The following is a 23,633-nucleotide window of genomic DNA, read 5'->3' on the forward strand; positions in this document are numbered from 1 at the left end:
CTAAAAGAAAAACCCATAGAGGAATTCTGTTTTCTGGCTTACTTCAATTCTTCATACTCAGCCAACTTTCTTAGAGACTAGGACCACCTGGCCACCGGGACCTCAATATTTGGAGTTGTTAAAAAGGATAGCGTTTCAGAACCACGAAGAACAGACCTATCAAGGTCGAGGTCCAGTGGGGGTGAGGAAAGGTCAGATGCCCATAATAAGGGCTGTGAAGGACTTACAAGCTTAAATAAGTCAGGCGGAAATTGCAGCTAATGAAGGACCGAGAAAGAGCTCAGGGAGCAGGTTTAGCAGTTGCTAGGATACCCAAGGGCCACTGATCACAAGCACAAAAGTGGAGTCACAGACAAACTATTAGAAAGAAGTGCAGGAAGATTTCGAAACTAAATGCTGCTTGCAAAAACTGCAGCTCCTGCTGGCCCGTACGGGGATCGAACCCGCGACCTTGGCGTTATTAGCACCACGCTCTAACCAACTGAGCTAACCGGCCACTCTGAAGACCGTGTTCTTCTTTCTTACCTACAGAGATCTCAAACAGTATCTCTTTTTTTTTTTTCTTTTTTCTTTTTTTTCCTTGATGCTTGAGGATCAGAATAAGTCATCGTACTGATTTATTTTGCTCCATATTTGGCCCCAAGGGGTCCTGTATCATCTAAAGAAACGCTTGGGATCCTTTGTTTTTGCTTTCTCTTAAACCAGATAAACCGAGTCTGCTAACGGGGTTTCTTCCCTGTGCTTCGCCTGCAGCGCCTACAGATGCGACTCACACCCGCAACCACACACCCTCAGATGCGGTTCCGAGGCAGTGATGTTTGAAACGAGATTTCCTCTGATTTCAGCCTTTGTCAACGGGAGGTCGTTTCTTCAGTCCAGATTTTAGAAGCAATCATTTAAGTGAAAGTTCTTTTTTGGTTGTGACTGGTATTTCTGATCTTTTTCATTTCCAAGCCAATTTCCAGGGTTGTTGAACCTTACTAATGTATGAGATCCTATTCAAATAATATATAACTACATGGCTTCTCAGCTCTGGCTCCGTGGCTTAGCCGGTTAAAGCGCCTGTCTAGTAAACAGGAGATCCTGGGTTCAAATCCCAGCGGGGCCTTTTTCTATTTTTTTCTTCTTTTTCCTTTGGATCTTTATTAATCCCACCGAGTAGTCTCTCTGATTGATTGACTTGCGGTGCTTTTGTTCACATGCTATAAAGTGGAGCACAATACATCCTTTTAAACTCTTCTGAGAAACTGAACAGCCTCGCATTGGAAGATGGAGATGGGAAATGGAGCAGTTCAGGAAAAGCTCTCGAGTAATTCCTGAAGACAGGACAGAACTTTGTCTTTGAGATCATGGGACTAAGATGCATAGTCGGTCTAGACCAGCTGAAGCTTGTTCCTTTTCACTACACACTGTTTGAGAAGAAGTAATGATAATTTATGAACTTTAAACACGTTGGGAGTGACGACGCATGCCTGCAATTCTAGTATTTCGGACTTTGAAAGCGAAAGGAGTTTCTGATACACAACACGACCCTACCTTTTCTTTCTTTCTTTTTTTAAATGATGATTAGTAACAAAACATAAGTATTTAACAACTGACAACTGATTATAGGTAACTGAAAAAAAGATCATTCTGAACTTGATGTCTTTAGATTTTTTTTCAGATTTTTTTTAGATTTATTTTGCATAGAATAACTGAAAAAGACACCGAACCCTGAAAAATTAAGACATCCATGTTTTATTTTCTGTTTCTTTTCCTACTTTTTATATTCTAAGGTATATTTTCAGATTATGTTAAACTCTGTAAAAGCCTAATCTCCCTTCCTTAATAAGGTTCACAGAATTCTATAAGCAAAGAACTGGATTTCATGAAGGTTCTTCACCTGCCTGCCTGTAAAGGCCTAATGAGTGACTAGTGGGTTTTGCTTCTTTGTTTGCTTGCTTGCTTGTTTTTTTGAGCTGAGCATGAAATATTATGCACTAGGACAGATTGATAGTGTAAAGGACCACTTAGGTTGGAGACATACTTCAGAGACAGAAAGCTTGCGTGCTTGCCCAAAGCCCTGTGTTAGATTGCCCTTACTACAAAACCAAATAAAGTAAACAAGAAAATAACCACACTGCAGAAAATGCTTTCCAAACACAGTGTTGTCCAGACAGCTACAGTCCAATGGTCTTTCGGTCTGCTATAGTGCTTCCTTTTATGTCTAACACGGAGGCCAAATCTACGGTTCCACTTAAGGAACTCAGGCAGACAGAATAAATAGGAAGAAGAAATCTGGGAAGAGAAGATGGAGGAATGAGAAAGAGGAAGAGAGGAAGGCTTCAGGGGCCAGCCACCTAGGTACATGGCAAGCCACAGAGAAAGAAGTAAGGAAAGACATACAGAAATAGAGTAAAATAAAAGTTCAGAGGAAAAAGGTTAATGGGATAATTTAAATTAAGGGAAGCTGGCCAAGAAACAAGCCAAACTAAGGCTGGGTGTATTTATTTGGGATCTGGGTGGCAGGCACCCCAAAGAGTAAAGAACAAAGAGTAAAACAACAACCAACTACATTAGAACAATACAACTACCAACCAACTGCCATTGTCACTTATAATCGCTCCTGACTTACAGCTGCAGTAACTAAGGAGTAAAACTGATAATTACCCTGCCCAAGGTCAGACAGATTAAGCCCTACGCGTTGGGTTCCTGGAGAAGGAAGGATCTGTGAAGGGACCTGGTAGTAAGAGGATGAAAATGAATGAAGGTTACTACAAAGATGGAGAAACAGGGAGAAACCCAGAATCCAGAGACTCTAAGAAGCAAGCCGAGTCTAGTGTCAAGGGCCTGTAATATCAGATACTCGGGTGACTGAGGCAGGAGGATTCTAAATTCAAGGCTACCCAGAGGGCTGGGGAAATAGTATAGTGATAAGTGCTTTCCTACCACACAGGATACCCTAGGCAAGAGTACAGGGAACAGAGTAACTAAAGTGAACTCACATAAACACTGTGCTCCCTTGAAGGAAATAGGGAAGGCCTATTTCAAGATAAAAGAAATTTCAAAATGTTTAGGCTATATAGTCATTGTGTGTTAATACTGCCTCTGGTTTACCACAGGAGTTACTTCCCAAAAATGTTACTTACAGATGGATTGAAAGAGTATTTGAGTCAGGCGGTGGTGGTGCAGGTAAAGACCTGCACTTCCCAACACTCTGGAAGCAGAGTTAGAGTCCAGGCTGGTCTACAGAGAAGAGTCCAGGACACCCAGAGCTACACAGAGAAACCCTGTCTGAACAAAACAAAAAGAAAAAAACTGAGAATGTGGCAGTGTGGTCTACCTATGTGTACCACATTACAAGTCTGTTGGAGACCCTAAGTGATTTCCTTTTGTGGCATTTGGAACAAAAGCAGTATATACTACTGAGGGAGGTTGTGTCCTGACATAAACAAGCTTTCACCTAGCAACAGTTAAATATTTTACAACTGGAACTAAAGCAATGGCTCAGCCACAAAGAGTACCGAGATTCAGTACCCAGGTTCAGTTCCCAGCATCCACATAGTGGCTCAAAAGCACCCATACCTCCAGTTCCAGGGAAGCCAGCACCCTCTTCTGACCTCTGTTGGCTCTGCATTCATATGGTGCATCTTTATACTCATACACATAAAATAAATACTGTTTCATGATTCTAATTGGTCTTAATAATAAAAGCCCAGAGCCAGATACCAGAGTAAATGCTGAAAGACGAGGGAGACAAGGAAGCTACTCTCACCTTGATGACTCCTCGGCACTCCTGTCCCCTCCTGCCTTATAGTCCTCTCTCTGCCCAGCCATATCACTTCCTGTCTGTCTGCACAGATCTCCAGACCTCTATGGCTAACTAGTGGCTGGCTCTGCTCTCTGATCTTCAGGCAAGCTTTCTTTGTTAGAGGACAAACAAAATACCACCACAAAATACATCTAATAAAAAGGGAGTTTTAAAAATATTTTTTACTATCATTTTAGCTTTTTTTCCTTTTTTGTTTTTATTTTTAATGTTTTTTGTTGTTGTGTTTTTAAGATTTGATTATTTATTATGTATATAATGTTCTGCCTGCATGTGTCCCTGCAGGCCAGAAGTTGGCACCAGATCTTATTAGAGATGGTTGTAAGCCACTATGTGGTTGCTGGGAATTGAACTCAGGACCTCTGGTAGAACAATCAATGCTCTTAACCACTGAGCAATCTCTCCAGCCCCCTTTTTTGTTTTTAAATATTTTTTTTCACTTCAGTTTCTTAACACTTCTCCAGAAGACGCATTAAGGAAGTCTAGCAGGCCAAGTGTAGTGGCACCTACCTTTAGTCCCAAACACTAAGGATGCAGAGGTAGGTAGATCTCTGAGTTTGAGGCCAGCCTGGTCTACAGAGAAAGTTCTAATACAGCTAGGACTGCACAGAAAAAGCCTATCTTGAAAAGGTAAAAAGAAAAAAGAAAAAACAGCCTAGCATATTTCACATTCAGTGAAATATAAACTTATTTCAAGAGTAGCTGGTGAGTATTTTTTTAATATTAAAGTATTAAATTTCTTAGTTCAATGAAACTATAATAAATGCTAACATTATTACAGAAGAACAGAAAAAAATTAGGATGAAGAAGAAAAGCAATGTCCAGATCAAAGAGTTAAATGTGGGCATGAGCAACACAGACACCTACAAAAACTAAAAGTTCAAGACTGCTCCTAGGACTCAAGAAACTGCTGTGGGATATCTTTCTGTACCCTATGAATATGTGTTGTTCCATTGGTTGATAAATAAAGCTGCTTTGGCCTATGGCAAGGCAGGATAGAGTCAGGCTGGAAATCCAAGCCGAGACACAGGAGAAGAAAGTGGAGTCTGGGCAATGCCAGCCACTGAGGAAGCAAGACATAAAGAAAATGAGGTAATGCCGTGGTCACATGGCAGCACATAGATTAATAGAAACTGGTTAGTTTAAGTTTTAAGAGCTAGTTAGCAAAAGCCTGAGCTAGCAGCCGAACACTTATAAGTAATATTAAGCCTCTGAGTGATTATTTGGAAATGTCTGTGGGACAGAGCAGGACAGAGAAAAGCATCCATCTACAAGAAACTCCTGAACTCCAAAAGCAACTGTCAAAGAAAAGGAAAAAGTGGGAAAGGGTGGGAACGTCCATGATGCCAAAATTCCAGGAAAGGGGAGAGAAGCAGCAGTGAGAACGCAGACTGCCTTCCTCCTGAAAACAAAGGGAAGGGCTCTGATGGATGGCATTAAAAATAAAGCACGAAAACTCTCCGAAGAAAGTAGAGGCAAACTGGACATGGCGGTGTAGGCCTTTGGTCCTAACACTCAGGAGTCAGAAGCAGGCAGATCTCTATAAGCTCCAGGACAGTCAAGGCTGCCTCAATAAAAAACCGAGAGGTGTAGCATTAAGACTGGCATTAGACAATGCAAAAAAAAAAAAAAATGTTTTGACTATTTTACAACCACAGCTCTTTAAAGGAGATTTCTTATTTTTCTAGAAAGAGAATTCTTCTCCGTAGAAGAAAAGGATAAAATAAAAAGTAGCTATCTCTTAAAAGCAAAAGGGAAGCATAAGAAAAACATTAGAGACATAAAGTGAGAGAAAAGGGGTTTTCCCATTGTTTTAATGTGGGGAAAAAGCTGTCTTTCAACTAATTCCTCCCTTTAAGAATTCCCAATTGAGTTCGAGGCCAGCCTGGTCTACAAGAGCTAGTTCCAGGACAGGCTCTAAAAAAGCTGCAGAGAAACCCTGTCTCGAAAAACTAGAAAAAGAAAAAAGAAAAAAAAAAAGAATTCCCAATTGTCTTGCCAAATCTACTGACAATGTTGATGGAGATGTGAGGCTGACTGCTGCTGCGTAGAACAGTGAAAGCCTGACTGGATTTCAAGGCAGCCACCTAGTTTGGCAGCAGCCCAAGAAGGGGGTTCAGGGAGAGCCCACAACTGACAGGAGAGAGGGGGGTGGGAGGAAGGGAGAGAGAGATAGAGAAAAAAATACACAGGGGATTGTTTGGAAAAAGCACATATGTTGTGGGGCTGCCTGAATGCCACAACAGAAAAATTCCCAAGTTTTTCAGAGGCTTGGGGAAAAAAAAAAGAAAAGGAAGCCTAACCACATGGGCTGAAGCTCCACCTGCAGCTCCAGCCTGTTTCGGTGGCTTTTTTGTGAGTTTTGTACCCCAAACGTTGGGCTCCAGTTGTAACACAAATGATAAAAACCCATAGACAGATATTGGGGTTCAAGCTGAAGATCAGAAAAGCAAAACAGTCACACCACTAGAGAAGTCTTATCTCTACCAAGGCTGGGCAACTGCAGACTGAGCCCTGTCTCCTCCTGTTTTATATTTCCCTTTATTGCTGGAATTAAAGGCATGTGACTCTCTAGTACTGGGATTAAAGATGTAAACCACCACCACCCGGATCTGTTTCTGCATTGATCTTGTGTATCCCGGGGTGGCCTTGAACTCACAAAGATCCATCTGCCTCTGTCTCCCAAATCCTGGGATTAAAGGTGTGTGATACCTCTGCATGACCTCTAGTGGCATCGTTATACTCTCTGATCTTCAGGCAAGCTTTATTTATTAAAATGCCACTATAGAGAGGAGTTCTGCTATGCTAGAAGGTATGCGGAGTCAGGTGCTTGCTGTAGAAGAGAGTGTACTCTAAGGAGTGACTGTGGAGTGGAGCTGAGTCTCATCTCTAGCCGCACCTAGAGCGAATGGTGTATGTTCATTTTTAAATGAGTAAGTCTTCCTACTTCAGGCTGGTGATGACTGAACGGTTAAGGAATAGGACTCTGAGTGCAAAGGGGCTCCCCATGCAGGTTCCGGTTCAAATTCGGCTTACAGCTACATTTTCCTGTTTGATTTCTGGAAAATATTCAATGGTCTGGTGGTGGGATCAGCACCCTACCCTGACAAACCCTTTACAACCTGAAATCATCCAGGGAGCACCCAGAAGTGGAATTCTATTTTATATTTAAGTGTCCTTAGTTATTTCTTTGCGTTATGACACCACTTTACAATGCATTTATCCATGGTGATTAATTACACTGTTGACATGTTTGGACACAAGGGAAAAATTAGTTAAACTAAGGAAACAGCTCAAAACTGGGCACAGAAAAGAGTATAAACCCAAATCTGAAGAAATTAATCTCCTTATAGCATAACTAATATCTCAGAGATAAAAGTGGTCTTTATGAGAATAGGAAGGGACTGCCCTAGGGTGGAAGAGGTCTAAAAAGAAGGAAACACAAAATATGGCATATTTTATTTCATATGCAGAATCTATATGTAAATGTCCACATATGTGTGCATGTTAGTGCACCAAAGCAGGAAGCCTTTCTGTGAGGAAGGACATCATTGAAGGAGAAAGAATGACAATGGGCAAGGTACAATGATATGTGTTTTTAAAAAGTCACTATTTTATAAGTTAACAAATTAATTTTAAAAATTATAATTGGTCCTTGCTTCCAATAGAGAATTTTGTGTGGAAATTGTAGGCAAATAAATCATGATCTCCTAATTGCATTTTGGGCTCCCACCCTGTAACCCTGATATGGCTCTGATTGTGTTACTGCCTAGATATATAATCAATCATTTTTTCTAGTTGCTAAGTACAGCAAAGTCCTGGACTGACCCTTAAAGGAACTTGGGGTGCAGGTCAGTTGTGCGATGAATAGGATTTCTGACTCCGAATCGGGAGATTCCTGGCTGGACTTCTAGCTGCTTCTGTTAGCTTGTTTGTTTCTCTTCTGCATGCTTTCGTTCAAATTCATGTAGAAACAATTCGTAGTATTCAAGCGCCTAAACATCCATTATCTGCGAGTTGTTTTCTGTGTCTGGAAGCTACTTCCGAAGCAGTTAAGCAAACTTATTCTGAGAACTTTTCTTTCTGATTTCTAGCTCTTCCTAATTCAAGGAGTCAGAAGAAATGCTTTACAACCAAAGAAAGGCATGAAAGCAGGAAAGGACAAAGACAGTGGCGGGGGGCGGGGGCGGGGAGTAACAAAAGGTATAGAATCTGAAAAGAATTTGGAGGGAGGAAGAGAACCCGCAAGGGAGGGAACCCGTGAGAGCAAGTGGGAGGATTATATCAAAGTATAATAATATCTGTATGAAAATGTCACAAGAAAACTTACTTCATTGCATACTAGCTTAAAAACAATACAAATTACGTTAGATAAACACCCTAAAGGAGCGGACGGGTTGCAGGTCAGAAATGCCAGCGTTCGGGAGGAAGAGGCAGAGCGATCGCTAGTTTCAAGGCGCGATCTCAACAACCAAGATAGCTATATAGAGAACTCTTTCCTATCTGGCTTTTTCCTACCAGAAAGAGCGCTCACTTATGGAGTCGGTCACTCCTTCCCCGCACAACTTTAGAAATGGCCCCTGCGAAAACTAAGGGGACATCTCCCTAAGGATTGCTGATACAAGCCTGGCTGTGTAGTCGCGGGACACTGGCGGTTTGGCCTCAGTGGAGCCGGCAAGACTCGGTTTGGCCACCGACCGGATCGACCTAGCAGTTCAGCATCGTTGACCCTCAGCTCCGCGATCTTTACAGAGAAGGGCACAGGTTAAACACAAGAGCTACCCAGGGAGGGACAGAGTGGGGCAAGGCGAAGAAGCGCGAAAAGCAAGCGCACCTAAATCGAGACTGTTTTTTCTGCTTCAGGCAGAATGGAGAAAGATGCTGGAGGTTACGATCAAACGGGAGGACTTTTCTGAAGTTATACCAAGAGCATTTTAGTTTGTGGATGGATTTACTAACTTCCGTCTCACACAGAACTTGGAGATTACTCATGTCCTAGAGATTATGCGAAGGAAGCTAAGCGCTGCCTTCAAGCGACAGTGCCTGTGGCTCCCTGTTCCGGTCACTGCTCAGGTGCAGACTAGGGAACATATAGATCTCTTAGTGGGCCCTGCGTTAAGAACCAACATAAAAGCGGCCATTCGCACCACACAATGCAGTCGAGAGCAGATATTAATTAAATCTTGGAGTGTCTGGTTAGATGAGGCTGTGCAAGCGACACCTAACACCAGAGAAAGAGCCGGGCACAGGGGAGTCCTAGGCTGCTGCTGCAAGGAACCCTTGATTCTGCACCTCTGCTGGGTCTTTGTAAAGCAAACGCATCGCTGACTCTAAGGTTCAGCGTCCCCTGCTGTCCAGAGGACCCCACAGGACCCTGCAGACCACATCAGCCCAACCGGCTGTCTAGAGCTACCAAGATTCTTTCCGAGAGCTGCCTGGAAGCCTCACCTGGGCGGGTGAGTTACCCCAGTGTTTATTTACCCCAGCAAAAATGTAAAAGGTAAGTCCGGCTGAGAGGCTGAATTAGGAGGATCAAAGACAAACTTTGCTTTGGATACCCAACCAGTTCAAGACCAGTCCTAGCTAAGTGAGACCCTGTCTTAAAAAATAAAAATGAAGTTGAAAAACATACTTGAGAGAGAATTTTGTACCTTTCTCCTAATTCCCTCTAAGATTTACACCAGGATTTCGAACGTAGCTCAACCTAAGGAGGCTTCAAGCTACCTTCAATGAGCTGCGGGGGAAATCCTGAAACTCAGAAGTGAGAGGATTCAAAAGGTCCTACTATTGGCCCGTACGGGGATCGAACCCGCGACCTTGGCGTTATTAGCACCACGCTCTAACCAACTGAGCTAACCGGCCATGTAGCTATCTGGGAGGAAAATTACATAAGGAGGAGGTTTTGCGTTTGGGCGAGGTAAAAAATTTTATCTTTTCTAAAGAAACTTTTAAAGTTATATTCGTATATTTAAGCAAGAGAATCTGGGATACTTCAGCATCAAATTCAAACCAAAAGTTTTAACAGTTGATGCTCTGTTCCTGAAAAATTGCTCAGGACCCGAGTTTTCACTTTCGAAGCCTACCGGTCACTGGACTGCACATTGAAAACTTCTCAATCATTTGTTACTAAATTGGCTCAAAGCAAATACTCAGTGCCCCGTAGGGTTGAGGAATGGATCCTCTAAAGAATCACACACATTAGCATCTAGGTTTGGAACTAGGGTTGACCCACAGAACATAGAAAACCGGTACGAGGAGGCCCAGGGTACCATGATGGTGCTAGAGACGGAACTCAGAACCTAGCATATGGGGCCACTACACTCCCTTCCCTGAATCTTATACATGCATTTAATAGTACCTACTTTCACATGAATAGGGCACTGGATTTTTTTTCCTTCTTATTTTCCTTCGGGGAATTACTGGAAACTGAGGAAGACTTTAGCTTCGTAGATGCAAGATTTCAAAAGCCTTTATCCATTATAGCAGTAAAATTACAAAACCAGTTATCATATAATGGGGTCAGTCGTTATGCCTTACCAAAATAACAATGTCAAACACAACTTGTTTGTGAAAAACAAGTGTCTGCCGAAACCCGGGATTGAACCAGGGACCTTTAGATCTTCAGTCTAACGCTCTCCCAACTGAGCTATTTCGGCCTGCTTTTTACAAAGTCTGACCAGCCATATCATGGTTTCAGAGGGTCCCCGGAAGAACCATTACAGACAGGCAGGCAGGCAGGCAGGCAGGCAGGCAGGCAGGCAGGCAGGCAGGCAGACAGACAGACAGACATTCAGACAGACAGACAGAGATCGAGAAAGGAAAGAGTCAAAGCTGGAGTCAGAAAGATTGCAAAGTCTGAAGACCTAAGCCAGCGAGTTTAGCAGGTAACAAGGCAGTAAACAAGTCAAGAAAACGAGTAAAGGGCACCAGACAACAGAATTGCAGGTGTGAAGGTCTGGATACCAAGACCAAACTCAATGAGAGAACAAATGCCAGAAGGTAAAGTCTCAAGAGCCAGCTGAATGGCCAGGTGGCACTTCTACCTGGGGAAGAAATGCGCGCCCCGTCTGCAGAAAACAGCGCCAGTCTTTTATACAAATGTTGTTGGACAAGTAAGAAGCAAGCAAGCGGATGACAGGGGCCAATGAAAAGCGGTTAGCTTGCGGTAAGTCACAAAACTGTTGAAAGTTTTCAATAACAGACAAGGTTCAGGTGTGACCTAGTTTTAGCAACTTGCCTGAACAGATGTTATCACCTTGCTGTTACTGCGCCTTCCTTACAGCACACTGAACCTGTACGGTTTACCGATTTAAGTTTTTCTTTTGGAGATGTTTTTCTCCTAGGTCACATCACGGGGAGCTCAAGACACTTCAATTTCCCCTTTAGCAAGGTACATTCTGGGATGGCAAGCAAAGCATTTTGCATCTCAGTGTCTGGAGCATCTGACCACAGATGTGCGACGTGCGGGGGGGTAAGACCAAGTGCCAGTTCCCGGTCTTCAGCCCCGCCCAAAGTCCCTTCAGTTCTTAACCAGTTTTGCCTGGCTTCATTCTGACTAGGCAAGGGGCAAAAAGTCCACATTCCATCACCTCTGGGCAGTCTCCAGTCTAGCTCCCAACATTTTGGAACAAACTTTTGTTTCCCCTGTCTGTGTCTCTCCAGTCTAACCAGTTCTCTCTCCCTGTCCCTCTGTCTGTCTCCTCTCTTTGAAGCAGAATTTTCCTGTGGTCTGTAGTTTCTTTTACGCACGTTCCATTCCAAAAATCGTGTTTGCTGAAAACAATCTTCTGCTCACTTAAAGAATAATTATGGAAAGAAGCTCTAAAAGGGGGAGCAGCGGGAAACAGGTAACAGGAAGGGGGTGTTAGTTGGGAAGGGCGTGGGGGCTCAGTTCAGAAGGAGATGGGAAAGAAGGAAAAAAATAATACTAAGATTGTTGAAAAAAAACACTGGGATCATATTATTTTATGTTTACCTAAAATTAAATTCAGTCATGTGCGTGTGTGTGTGAGTGTGTGTGTGTGTGCGTGTGTGTGTGTGTGTGTGTTTAAATGAAGTTACAACAGGTGAGTGATAAGGATTCTGCCAAGAGCCACAAATTATCGGACCCCCTAGGGCTTTTTCTACATTTATTTGACATATATTCCATTACTCTCTGCTTTCTCTCCCCTCTGAACAACTGCAGTTTCCCCACTGAAGCCCATGAGGTGCCTTGCTACAAGTTTTTGGCCAGGTCTGCGATACCATAAGAATTGCCACAGAACAGTCGCAGCCTGGGTTCAGGTCCTGAGACTGGGAAGAGGCGTTAGCACGAAACAAATCCTACCACCAGATGAGCTTCACACAAGTGGCAAGTCCCAAATAGTCGTCTTTATGTATACATCAAAAAACAAGCATGCTCTTTTACACTAACAAACAAATTTTTCCCATCCTCCAATGTTAACCTCTGGTAAAAAGAAATATGTCAAATATGTTTTCTCCCAACTTTTACATCAAAATATCTTTAAACCAAAAACAATACTTATCCTCTTGCTAGCCTGGCCAAATGTCTAGCTAGTTGCATACTTTACAAAGCTAAAAGGTGATTGGCATAGACACGCATTTTCAAGAGCAAGAGTCTCGTTCAAAACACATTTACAGAAATAGGGGTGATCTGCCTCCGGTCCCATGAGCATGGAATCACAACAGCTCCCAGGGTCTGCAATGACAGCTGGCACCCCAGACAAGAAACCTGAGAAGCATAAGCTCCCAAAGAATTTTAGGGGAATATTCGAGAAAAAAAAATGGGGTTTCCAGGAATGATCACATCTGTCCAGTGTATGATTGACAAAATGATACTGAAACCACCAAGAGAATCATCACTCATTATAAGAGAGAAGAGAGTACAAGCTACGCTGTCCCCAAAGTCCACGGGTCTTGCCGAGGGAGATTCCTGTGGGCATTTGCTCTATCTGGAGACCTGTCAGACAGCACTCACATGCTGGTCCGAAACTAGGTTGCACAACTCCTAACAGAGAATCTTTGTTTTTCTGGCCACTTCTACGTGGTCTCTTTGCATATCATTTGGTCAGTGCCTTTAATATATGTAACACCATATATGGTAACAGGTTTTTAAAACTTTTGTTTTTCAGACAGGCTTCACGATATAGTTCAGGCTGGTCTAGAATTGGGGATATACAACTTTTTTTTTTGGTTTTTTGAGATAGGATTTCTCTGTATAACAGTCCTGGCTGTCCTGGAACTTGCTGTATGGACCAAGCTGGCTGTCCTGGATCTCGCTTTTGTAGATCCTCCCAAGTGCTGGGATTAAGGGCATGTGCCAGCGCTGCCGAGCCCACATTAAACATTTTTAAAGTATCTTTCTGCCCTACTTAGTTTCTTGTTGTTTTGTTTATGGCCATTGGCCATGCCAGGGGAGCAGAGAGGGGCACCTAGAGCTCCAGGTGTCAGCCCACCAGAAGGAAATTCTCTGATGCACCAATCTCATTTTGGCAAAGATAGGAGCTGCAGACCCTGGAATGTCTTTTGCCTCTGCTGTGTCTTTACATGTTTGCTGAAACTCTTTTTCTCTGGTATCTAACACAGTGTGAGTGGATGTGGGGAGATCTCCACTGCCTGTAATATAGTGTTTATCTTTTGGGAATATTCCATTCTACTGGGCGTTTTTACCCGTGGATAGTCAGGATGATGACCTCTGCCTAAACTGTACTGTCTAACTTGATAATAATAATGAAAATCTATACAGAGTTTTGATGAATAAAAATAAATACAAGGATGTGTTTCACAGCTAAGGCCTATGACTTCCACTTTAGGAGCTCCTCCGGTTGATGATTAGAAGGGAAGCACCTGAGTCCAGGGGCCAGGCTGGCTCTAATTCTCTTAATGCTGGAAAGAGGTGGACATGTACCGTTAGCTAAAACAAAGCTTCAAAATAACTTCAGGTTAGACCAGATGCCATGCTAATAGTTTTAAGATAAATAGCCTCAAAAAACAAATTAGCTGGGAGGTGGCAGGGCACACCTTTAATCCTAGCACTCGGGAGGCAGAGACAGGCAGATCTCTGTGAGTTCAAGGCCAGCCTGGTCTACAAGAGCTAGTTCCAGGACAGGCTCCAAAGCTACAGAGAAACCCTGTCTTGGGGGGAAAAAAAAGCCTGAAATTCACAAGGACACAGTTTAGCTGTCTGACTCATTAGGCTAGGGTCAAAAATACAATACAGCCCAATTGTTGCTACCTCTCCTTGCTAGGTCTGGTTAATAACCAAAGGTGATGATTAATTCTTTATAATCGTTTCTGCCCTCATTCTCCTATTGATTAAAGTAGAGCGTACTGATTCTTTTTCATAGATAAAAGTTTAGGTTTGCGATTCCTTTAAGGGTCTTATAAGATTACCTTTCAAGATAAATAATAAAGTAGTTGGTCCTTTCTCTGTAACTGCAAAATGCAGCCTGCCAGGAAAAGACCTAACAAGGATAGCTTGCTCGCTCACATGGTTAATCTATAACAAGTTGCTTGGGTTTGAATGTATGTAGGTTCTTGGGATAATTTGCTCTTCACCTGTAATACATAAAATGTTTAATCATGTAAGGGAGATGAAAAACGTGTTTTTCCCTGTCTTCACTGATGAGTATTGGATCCCCAGTTATTAGGTTCCTCTGCCAAAGTAGTGAACCCAAACTGAATTAATAAATCCAGATTTAATAAACAGAGCAGAGCAAAGCAATTCCTAGGTGGCTATCAGGAAGGCATGTAACACGAATTCTAGTTGGTTTTAATAATAAAAACTCAGAGTCAGATATTAGAGGGTGAAAAGTGAGAGATTAGAGAAGCAGAACAGGCAGTCACTAGAGAGTTCTTCCCTCTACCAATGCTCGGACCAAAAGGGCAATCCTATCCTTAGAATACATCCTCAGAATGACTGCCTAGATTGCAGGGTTCCTCAACGGCCCTGAGCTCCAACCTCCTCCTCTCTTATCACTCCTGACTCCACCGCCCTAGTGCTGAGAATAAAGGTGTGGGATCCCAGCAGCAGCTCAGTTTCTCACGTAGACAGATTCTATCTCATTTAGTCCAGGGTGGCCTTGATCCGTCTGCCTCTGTCTCCCAAGTCCTGGAATTAAAGGTGTGTGACACCACTGCCTGGCGTTTAGCTCTGTACTCTGCTCTTTAGACAAGCTTTATTTGTTAAAACACAAGAAAAATATCATGAAAAAAGCAGGAGAGTGAGCAAGCAAAAAAGTGGCATATCTGTGGGCCAGGTCTTCAATAGGTTATAGACAGTTTTGGGCAGTTCCAGGGAGGAAGTGAGATGGCGGACTTGAGAGAAAGAAAAAAAAACCTCTAAACAGGTTGCAGTTAGTCAGGTGGTTGGTCACACACCTTTAGTCCCAGCACTGAGGAAGCAGAGGTAAGTGAATCTTTGTGAATTCAAGGACAGTTTGGTGTGTGGAATCAGTTTCAGGACAGGCTCTAAAGTTGTCCAGAGAAACCCTGTCTCCAAAAACAAACAAACCAAAAAAAAAAAAAAAAAAAAAAAAAGTAAAAAAGAATATAAACCGTCATATAAAACGTTTAAAAATAATAAAGTCATTAAAGAGAGAATAAAGTAAAAAGAACAAAAAGCCATGTAAGGATGGAAAATACACAGGGAGCCTGGATCCTATTTCAGCTAATGTTACATTTTTTAAATGCTAATGTACAAAAGCAACAGCTGCTGAGAGACGCTGGATTATGGAAACTGCTACATCAAACCAACCTACGTATTTTTAAATTGCCTTAACTTCAAAATGGAAGTTGGCAATGTGTTGCATTGGGGGAGATGTTAAAATTTTGTTCCACAGAAAACAAAAGAGTGTGGATTCCTTCCAGATCTTGGCTACAGACATGGGGAAGAAAGTCAAAAAAGACTACAGGACAGGTGATGTGTGTAAGCTGATCCCTTGACATGGGAACGATTCTCAGATGAGATGAAACATGGTAAATTCTGTTGGCAAACAAAAGATTATTTTTAGCTAACTTGTGTGCACTACACAAGGACTTCCATACTTGTGTTAATGCAGCTATGTGTGCTACCTATAAAAGTTTATGCATCTTCAGAGCAAGGGGCCCAGGCACCTATGAAAACAAGTGGCCTAGGTGATCCACCCTCTCAGACTGCCTCTTTGCAGTTTCCTCAGAGTTTTTCATCCAGAATAGCTTTAAAGCTGCTGGCTGAGATGGTTCAGCCTCACAGACTACTCTAGCCAGCATTGTAATGATTGTCCTGTCTCTTTAAGAGACAAACCACGCTCCCCACCCCATCTGCTGGGACAGCTGCTCTTCAGCTTTTGGTCTGAGTTCTCTCTCTTTTCCATCTTCCTTTCCAAGAGGCAGTTGAGGTCTCTCCTCTCTCTCTCTCTCTCTCTCTCTCTCTCTCTCTCTCTCTCTCTCTCTCTCTCTCTCTCCCCGCCCCTGCACTTCTCCCCTCCCTTCCATAACCACTAAATAAACATCCAACTCCATTCTGTGTGGCATGCCTATCCATCTCTTTCTCACCCACCACCACGTGGCTCGCCGCTGGAGACCAGCCACTTTCGTGGTCTCCTGCGACATCCCTGCCTGGGACTGGCTGATCTTGGGACCCACTGTCCCCTGCCTGCTGGGGATCCTGCAGCAGTTTTTAATAATTCATTACAAGCATGTCATATAAGTCTTGCACTTCCCCACCGCACAGAGACTGGACAACAAATAATACAGCGAACTCTCCCAGGGCTTGGACCATTTTACCAATTTTCCCATGATCCTCTAAAGATGCCAGCTCTTCCTGACAATAGGAAGCGGTCTACGGAACCCAATGCCCACTTTCCCAAGAGATGAGGTAGATGGCTTTTGGTCATTTGATGGGTTGAAGATGTTTTTCATCATTTAGGGGGTTTGATTACAAGTTGTTCTTGGTCATGGTCAGGAAAAAAAAAGCTAAAGAAAGGGTTTAGATTTAAGGATCTCTTTCTGCAAAAGAAAAGGGGAGTACAGGAATGATGAGATAAAGGGGTAGGTTGTCTAGTCTCAAATATCTCACATTGTTCTGGATTTTTTGTATATTGATGCAAATTTAAAGTTATTTTTGTTAGAACATACTGTACTATGTTTCTACTCTTAAGGTATTGTACCTATGCAACTCATTTAAAGATGTAATATAAATTTCTAGTCCTATAAACTGTTTACAATAATAAAGAAATGCAGGTTAGTAGTTAGTTACCTATAACAATCACACCTGCAGTCATGTTAGGTATGAGTTCAAGGTCAAACATATATTTTAGATAAATAGATGGTCTTCAAGCATTTCGAAGACCTACAGAATATGGCATTTAACATATTTTGTTAACATAGGGCTTTTCATGAAAATGAGACGAGACATGTCTGCTCCTGGTAGCACCAGTTTACTTCAGAGTTGATGGGTGTTGGAAGGAGGCATATCAGTCAGTAGAGCATGAGACTCTTAATCTTAGGGTTGTGGGTTCATACTCCATGTTGAATGCCAATTTGTTAAAAGGAGGCCGCTTGTTCATTTCCCAGCAGCCAATACTACTTTAACAACCACACAGAAACTATGTTATTTATGTCACTGCTTGACCTATTAGCTCTAACTTCTTATCAGCTAAATCTTACATCTTAAGATCGGCATCAAAGAAACTCCATATGGAGTTTGCTTTCAATGTGGCCAAAGTTAGCCACTGGACAAGAAATTGTCCTTGCCTCAGCTGTTGACAGTATGCTGTCCAAACTGGACAAGCAGGACACAAAAGAAAGTGACTACCACACTTGGCCAAGACAAGGTTGGACAGTCCTTTAAAGTTCCTGCCTCACAAAAAGCCTGTCAGATATTCTAGGCATGTAGGTTGATGATAGGTGCCCTAACATTACAGAAGAATCTTGGAGTGACTGTCCAGGCAGCTAGATGTCTCTGCCATCTCTTAGTTTTAGAAATGGCTTGTACTGCACTTCCTGTTTGCTCAAGTAAAAACTGTTTGCTGGTATAACCCTTTGATGGTGTTAAAGACTAGGTAGTTATAGTTGCAGTTTTCCTTAGTGTGGCAGAAGGTAAATTAGGTACAAAGTTTTAAATTCACCAAGATAGGATAAATAATGGAGTATTTTCCCAAAATATGCCAAATACAAATGGACTAAACATTATAAATGTAACTCTTACCTGATAGTTGTTCTTATTGTATATAGTTTTATTATCTCTTTTTCTTAAGACCAAAAGGGGGAAATGTTATGGAATGATCTTTTTAAACACTGTGAAGATGTGTCATTCCTTTTGGTTTATTAAAGACATGAATGGCCAATAGCTAGGCAGGATTTCCAGGCACAAAGGATGCTGGGAAGAAGAAGGGCAGGGTCATGAAGAGACACCAGAGACAAAGAGCAGGCAGCATAGTGTAATCGAATAATGTAAAAAAACAGATTAAAAGATGTGGGTTAATTTAAATTATAAGAATTAGTTAGAAACAAGCATATTCTATCAGTCAAGCTATCATAAAAATAAGAAGATTCTGAGAAAGGACTCTCATTGGTTAATAAAGAAACTGCCTTGGCTTTTTGATAGGGCAGGATTTAGATAGGTTGAGTACACAGAACAGAATGCTGGGAAGAAGGAAGTGAGGCAGATGCCTCAAGCAGTCGCCATACCTCTCCTCTCTGCAACAGATGCCATGGAGCCAGCCGCAGGTCATACATGCTGAATCTTTCCTGGTAAGCCACCACCTTGTGGTGCTACCCACATTACTAAATATGGGTTAAAGCAAGATGTGAGAATTAGTTAATAAGAGGCTGAAACTAATAGGCCAGGCAGTGTTTAAATGAATACAGTTTGTGTGTTGTTATTTCGGGGCATAAGCTAGCCAGGCAGCCGAGAGCTGGGCGGCAAGAAGCAGCCTGCAGCTCTCACTACAAGATTCCATGTGGTAATCTGAGAGCTGGCTGTTGGGACAGAAAGATCCACCTACAATCCATCTCCAACATGTGGGGAAGATATGGAGATAGGAGGCGGCTGCTCGCATCATTTGCATATCAGAAAGCAGAGAGCAATGAATGCTCATGCTCAGTTGACCTTTTTTTATGCAATCTGGGATCCCATTTCATACATTGGTTCTGCTCACATTTCGAATGGATCTACCCTCTTCCGTTAATCTAATCCAAAAATTTCCTCACAAATATCCTCCAAAGACTTGTTTCCCAGGTGATCCTAGCTCCTGAAAGTTGATGATCGAGATTAACCATCATAGCTTTCTATTGGGTCTTAGTGAAAACTGACCACTCGGCTGTGGGCTACCATGTTAACATGCAGCTTGAGCTCCTATGTTGATGGGGGCACCATCTGACTGATCAAAACACAAAGGTAGATGTGCACAGCCACACTCCATCATCCAACTGAAGTGTTCTGGGTGTTGCCAGGTCCTGAATGCACTTGTGATTTCCTTAAAGAAGAAAGCAAAACATGCACAGGGTCACTTATGCAGTGACCTTTCCTCTCATCACCTGCGCTTGTGACTTCACAGGGAGTGCTTCATAACCAGCTGATGGAGGAAGCGAAGTCTCAGGCTTGCACCCCCATCAATAATACACAGAATCCAGACTCTCTGTGAATTGCATTTGTCCACTTCAATCAAGAGAAAGGAAGTCTTCTGTCTCTACTGAAATAGATGTAAATGTGGAAACAAACTTACCTTCAATTGCCTGTAATTCTTCTGCCAAAATTAGCATCTGTGGACTTAGGGAGCATCTGTTTGCTGTCTTGTTATTCCAGACATCCTGCTCTGCTCAGAGAATTGTCTTTTCACTGAAATAATTTGGCAGCTGGCCCACAGTTGTCAGTTCTCTGGGCTTAACCATTCCCCACCAACCTGAATCAGATGGCTGGACAGGGTGACACCAGCTAGGAATCAGTTCTTTTCAGGGCTGGGACAAGACTTTCTAGGTGGCAATGTGTTCTCTGGGTCAGCATCTGGTATATAGTGCTATTTTACCCACAACTAGTGAAAGACATAGATAAATCCAGACCCCTTTAGCAGAAAAAAATTGAGCCAAAAATCTAAACAGGAAGAGAAGAGCCAAAAATCTAGGTTAGCTGGTTCAGTGACTGTGTTCCAGGAACTAGCTGAAGATAAAGTTAGATTATAATCTTGAGAATAATCTTGAGAAACAGGGAGTTACCCCCTTGTGATTATCACTGGTATTTTCAGAATTTTCCAATAATGCCCTTCCCACCTCCTTTGGATTACTGGGTTGTGGATTTTTTTTTTCCCTTAAATAACCCTTCTCCCAGCTACTCGGGGTCAAACTCTCTACCCCTGAGTGGGAAATGAGTTTCGGCCCCAGTACACTGGCTCCTGTCCTGCCAATAAACCTCGTGTGATTGCAGCAGGAGTCTCTCGTGAGTTTTGGGGGAGTCGTGTTATCCCAAGACTTGAGTGAGAGTCTCCCCGCTCCGGAGGTCTTTCACAAGGATTTTGAGTTTCAGAATGACAGATAAAAATAAAATGGGCATCATTCACCGTGACTCCTAGGGAGCCACTTGCAGAGGTGGGGTTCCAATTTCCACAACTGTATGTTCTTCTGGCTTAGAGTATTAGCTTCAGTGGAGGAATGCTTTCCTTAAAAGATGTTATAATGAGGCCATTGGCCTCTAAGTTGAATCTCTAAGTCAACAGACCAAGAAGGCACTTGGTCTGACTAGACTGATTTCCCCTGTCACCAAAAGGAACTTGGACTATTATTACTCCACTGAAGGGTAAGGAGGGTTATGTGCAGAACACAAGAGATCCTTGGGGCTATCAGTCTTAGTATTACTGTGCCTTGTGATTACAATTGATGACCAGACTTAATAGGAAAATGAAGTTAAGGAACGGTTATTAGAAAAACTATTGGGTAAAAGCCCAAGGGTCACAGAGAGCAATAGAGGAAGACAGTTATAAAATAGCAGCTATGATCGCATACACGATGAGCTACTAAAAATGATAGAGATGGCTGAGCAGTTAAGAACATTGGCTATACTCTTCCAGAGGACATGGTTTCAATTTCCAGTACCCATAAAGAGGCTTACAACCATCTATAACTCCGTTTCTAGGTGATCTGACACCTCTTCTAGCCTGGAAGGGTACCAGGTAAGCATATGGTTCACAGATATGAATGCAGATAAAACACCATACTCATAAAAGATAATTTTTAAAAATTAAAGAATATTTTAAAAAGAGAGACAGGGGCATGATGGTACATATCTTCAATCCCAGCTCTTGAAAGCAGAGGCAGGCATATCTCTGTGAGTTCAAGTCCAGTCTGCTCTACATAGTGAGTTCTAGGACAGTCAGGGATATGTAGAGAAACCCCGTCTCCAACCCCCACCCCCCCAAAAGACTGTCATTTTCATAAATGTTTTCCCTCTGTTTTGCTAGGAATACTCTTGTGTGTGTAAACATATATATTAAATATCTTTCCTTTCCTCTCTCCTAAGATGTTAATAACTTTCTCTCACTCTTAAAGCATTGTTCACTTTACTTCATAACTTTTAAGTTACATAATATCAGATGAACAATACATCATGTAGGTGCTTTACTTCCTTTTCTGGGAAAGGAGTAACCATGTTGGAAACAGAGTTGACCAGAAGGTGATGCTTAAACTGTGAGGGAGTTCCCCAAGACAGAAGGTGTAAGTCGAACTAACTAGACATAAGGCAAAATAGGAAAGCAGGTGTCTGCACTGAGGACTGACAGCAGGCACCTCAGTGTTTCAAAGTCAAGGTGCCCTGGCTGTGGGTCTCGTAGTGTGGGACACCTGTGTGGGTTTGTTTCTTTGGGGACCTGGATATCTGTGCCAAGCAGGTATAGGTCACCAGGGAGTCAAACTTTTGAGACTCCGAGCATGCTCAATAAAGAATAGCTTTCGCTACAATTGCAGCCGGATGACCTAAGGCCGATTGCAGTTAAGAGCTTGTTAAGGTTAATTCATTTTGGTCCTGAGTTCAGAGGCATCATGGACCTTGATCTGAGGCAGAAGCATTTTTATCCTGAATAGCTGAGCAGGCCCAAACGTCGCAGAATGGCATCTACAAGAGTTAGCATGTTTTCATTGTGTGTATACTAGTCCTTTCACGCGGAGGCCCAAACAGTGAGCCTATTGTATCTTGACTAGTGATCAGATCGTTGGAACTTCTGTTCCTTCAAGGTTATTGTCTATTTTTACCTCACACAAAGGTCCCACCTTGGTTTAGATCAGAGAGTTCTGCTCTCTCAAGGTTATTGTCAACAGGTGTGGCTAGTATCCAGCCCTTGTACTTCAGGAATAGAGAGTAGATCTGTTCCCGCCTCAAACAAAAGCCCAAGGACCCAACTAAATTCCTACTCCCTTAGGAAGATAACAATGGATTCCACCCAGGAAGTGGTTTGCCTCCGGACTGTTTTGGTCTAGGGCATGAGAGTTACTTGTCTTGTTTTAGCAACAGAATGTTTAACTAAAAATGTAGCCCGCAATCTTCAATGGGTATGTTCATTTCCTTGTACCATGTTAATGCAGTTTTTTATCTTACTCCTACGTTGTGGGGTCGGGGTATTTAAGCAAATGGAAATTAAAGACGGTCGGTTTCAGTATTCACTGGACTGAGTGTCACCCTGATATTACCCTATGTGTCCGTTTTGTCGATTTCACTCGGGTCTTCGTTCTCTTGCCTTATTTTTCTAATGCCCATGCCCCTACCCTGGTAAGTGGTGTACTTGTCGAAGCTGGTCTCTGAGATTTTCATGTTAGGAGGATTGCGACCGTATTATTGTCTTTATTACAAGATAAATTGTGTTTTATGGAGATGTTTATATGAACCAAGCTGACAAGGATAGAACCGGGATGGATAGATAAGTTTATCTCTATATGCCAAACTGGCCTGGAACTGGGTAATGTATCCCAGATTGCCCTTCGCCTCCGGGCAGTCTTCCTGCTTCAGCCTCTCAGGCGCACGGGTTATTCAGAGCGCCTTTTCTAAACTAGGTGGTGAGGCAGGACTCGGCACAATTGTAGATTTAGGCCTCACTTCAAGCCTTGTGGAAATAGCAGAACATAAGATCAGTGTTAGCATTACCAGGTACTGACTCAGTCCTCAAAATCTAAAGAATCCTGTCCTGAGATGGGTCGGGAGTGGGTAGTGTTTCTGCCTGTCTAGAAATTAGCGTACAGGTTTAGTTAATTTAACCTCTTGACTCATGGTTTTCACCCATGTTTGAGTAGGACCAGATGCTCTTTACCATAGAAATTAACATGCTCGCACCACGGAAAATATTTACCATTTCTTGTTTGCTTGGAATGAAAAATGCATTTTCAAACATGTTTGAGCCGGAAAGGGAAGAAAACATGCTCCAGGTGAGGCTCGAACTCACAACCTCGGCATCACCCGCACATATACTGCTGTATAAGTACCGCGCGCTAACCGATTGCGCCACTGGAGCATGCTTTCTCTGTGATGGCTGTGCACACTCTACAGAGGGATGCACGGGAGCGTGCCTGGCGCGTGGAGCATCCTTTGCTTGGGGTGCACCCAAGAGTCTGCGTTACCCTCTTCCCGACCCATCTCAGGACAGGATCCTTCAGATTTTGGAAGTTCCGTACCCACGTGAGCTTTCCCAGGTTCTCTTGGAACCAGCTTTACCAAAGGGTTTTTGTGGAAGGCACAGGTTAAGGGATGGGCACACAGCATTCCTGCGTACCTGCAGGCGCCGGATGCTGCTTGCTAGATCTGGGAAAAGCCAAAGAACCCTCCTGCCTCCGCAGTTTCTGGAAATTGCCGAGGTCCCATTCTGATCCC

General features: G+C 42.8%; 5 non-coding genes across 5 annotated transcripts; 1 reads left to right on the top strand and 4 right to left on the bottom strand.

Moving 5' to 3' along the window:
* Positions 1-422: 422 nt before the first annotated feature.
* Positions 423-496, bottom strand: Trnai-aau. Its single transcript has one exon. It is a non-coding gene; the product is annotated as a tRNA-Ile (tRNA).
* Positions 497-1,034: 538 nt separating this feature from the next.
* Positions 1,035-1,108, top strand: Trnat-agu. The gene has a single exon. It is a non-coding gene; the product is annotated as a tRNA-Thr (tRNA).
* Positions 1,109-9,596: 8,488 nt separating this feature from the next.
* On the bottom strand, positions 9,597-9,670 carry Trnai-aau. Its single transcript has one exon. It is a non-coding gene; the product is annotated as a tRNA-Ile (tRNA).
* Positions 9,671-10,391: 721 nt separating this feature from the next.
* Trnaf-gaa lies at positions 10,392-10,464 on the bottom strand. The gene has a single exon. It is a non-coding gene; the product is annotated as a tRNA-Phe (tRNA).
* A 12,719-nt stretch (positions 10,465-23,183) lies between these two features.
* Trnai-uau lies at positions 23,184-23,277 on the bottom strand. Its single transcript has 2 exons — positions 23,240-23,277; positions 23,184-23,219 (listed from the first exon to the last, which is right to left on the bottom strand). It is a non-coding gene; the product is annotated as a tRNA-Ile (tRNA).
* Between the last annotated feature and the right edge of the window lie 356 nt (positions 23,278-23,633).

This window comes from Arvicola amphibius, chromosome 6 (genome assembly GCF_903992535.2).
Source record: "Arvicola amphibius chromosome 6, mArvAmp1.2, whole genome shotgun sequence".
NCBI lineage: Eukaryota > Metazoa > Chordata > Mammalia > Rodentia > Cricetidae > Arvicola > Arvicola amphibius.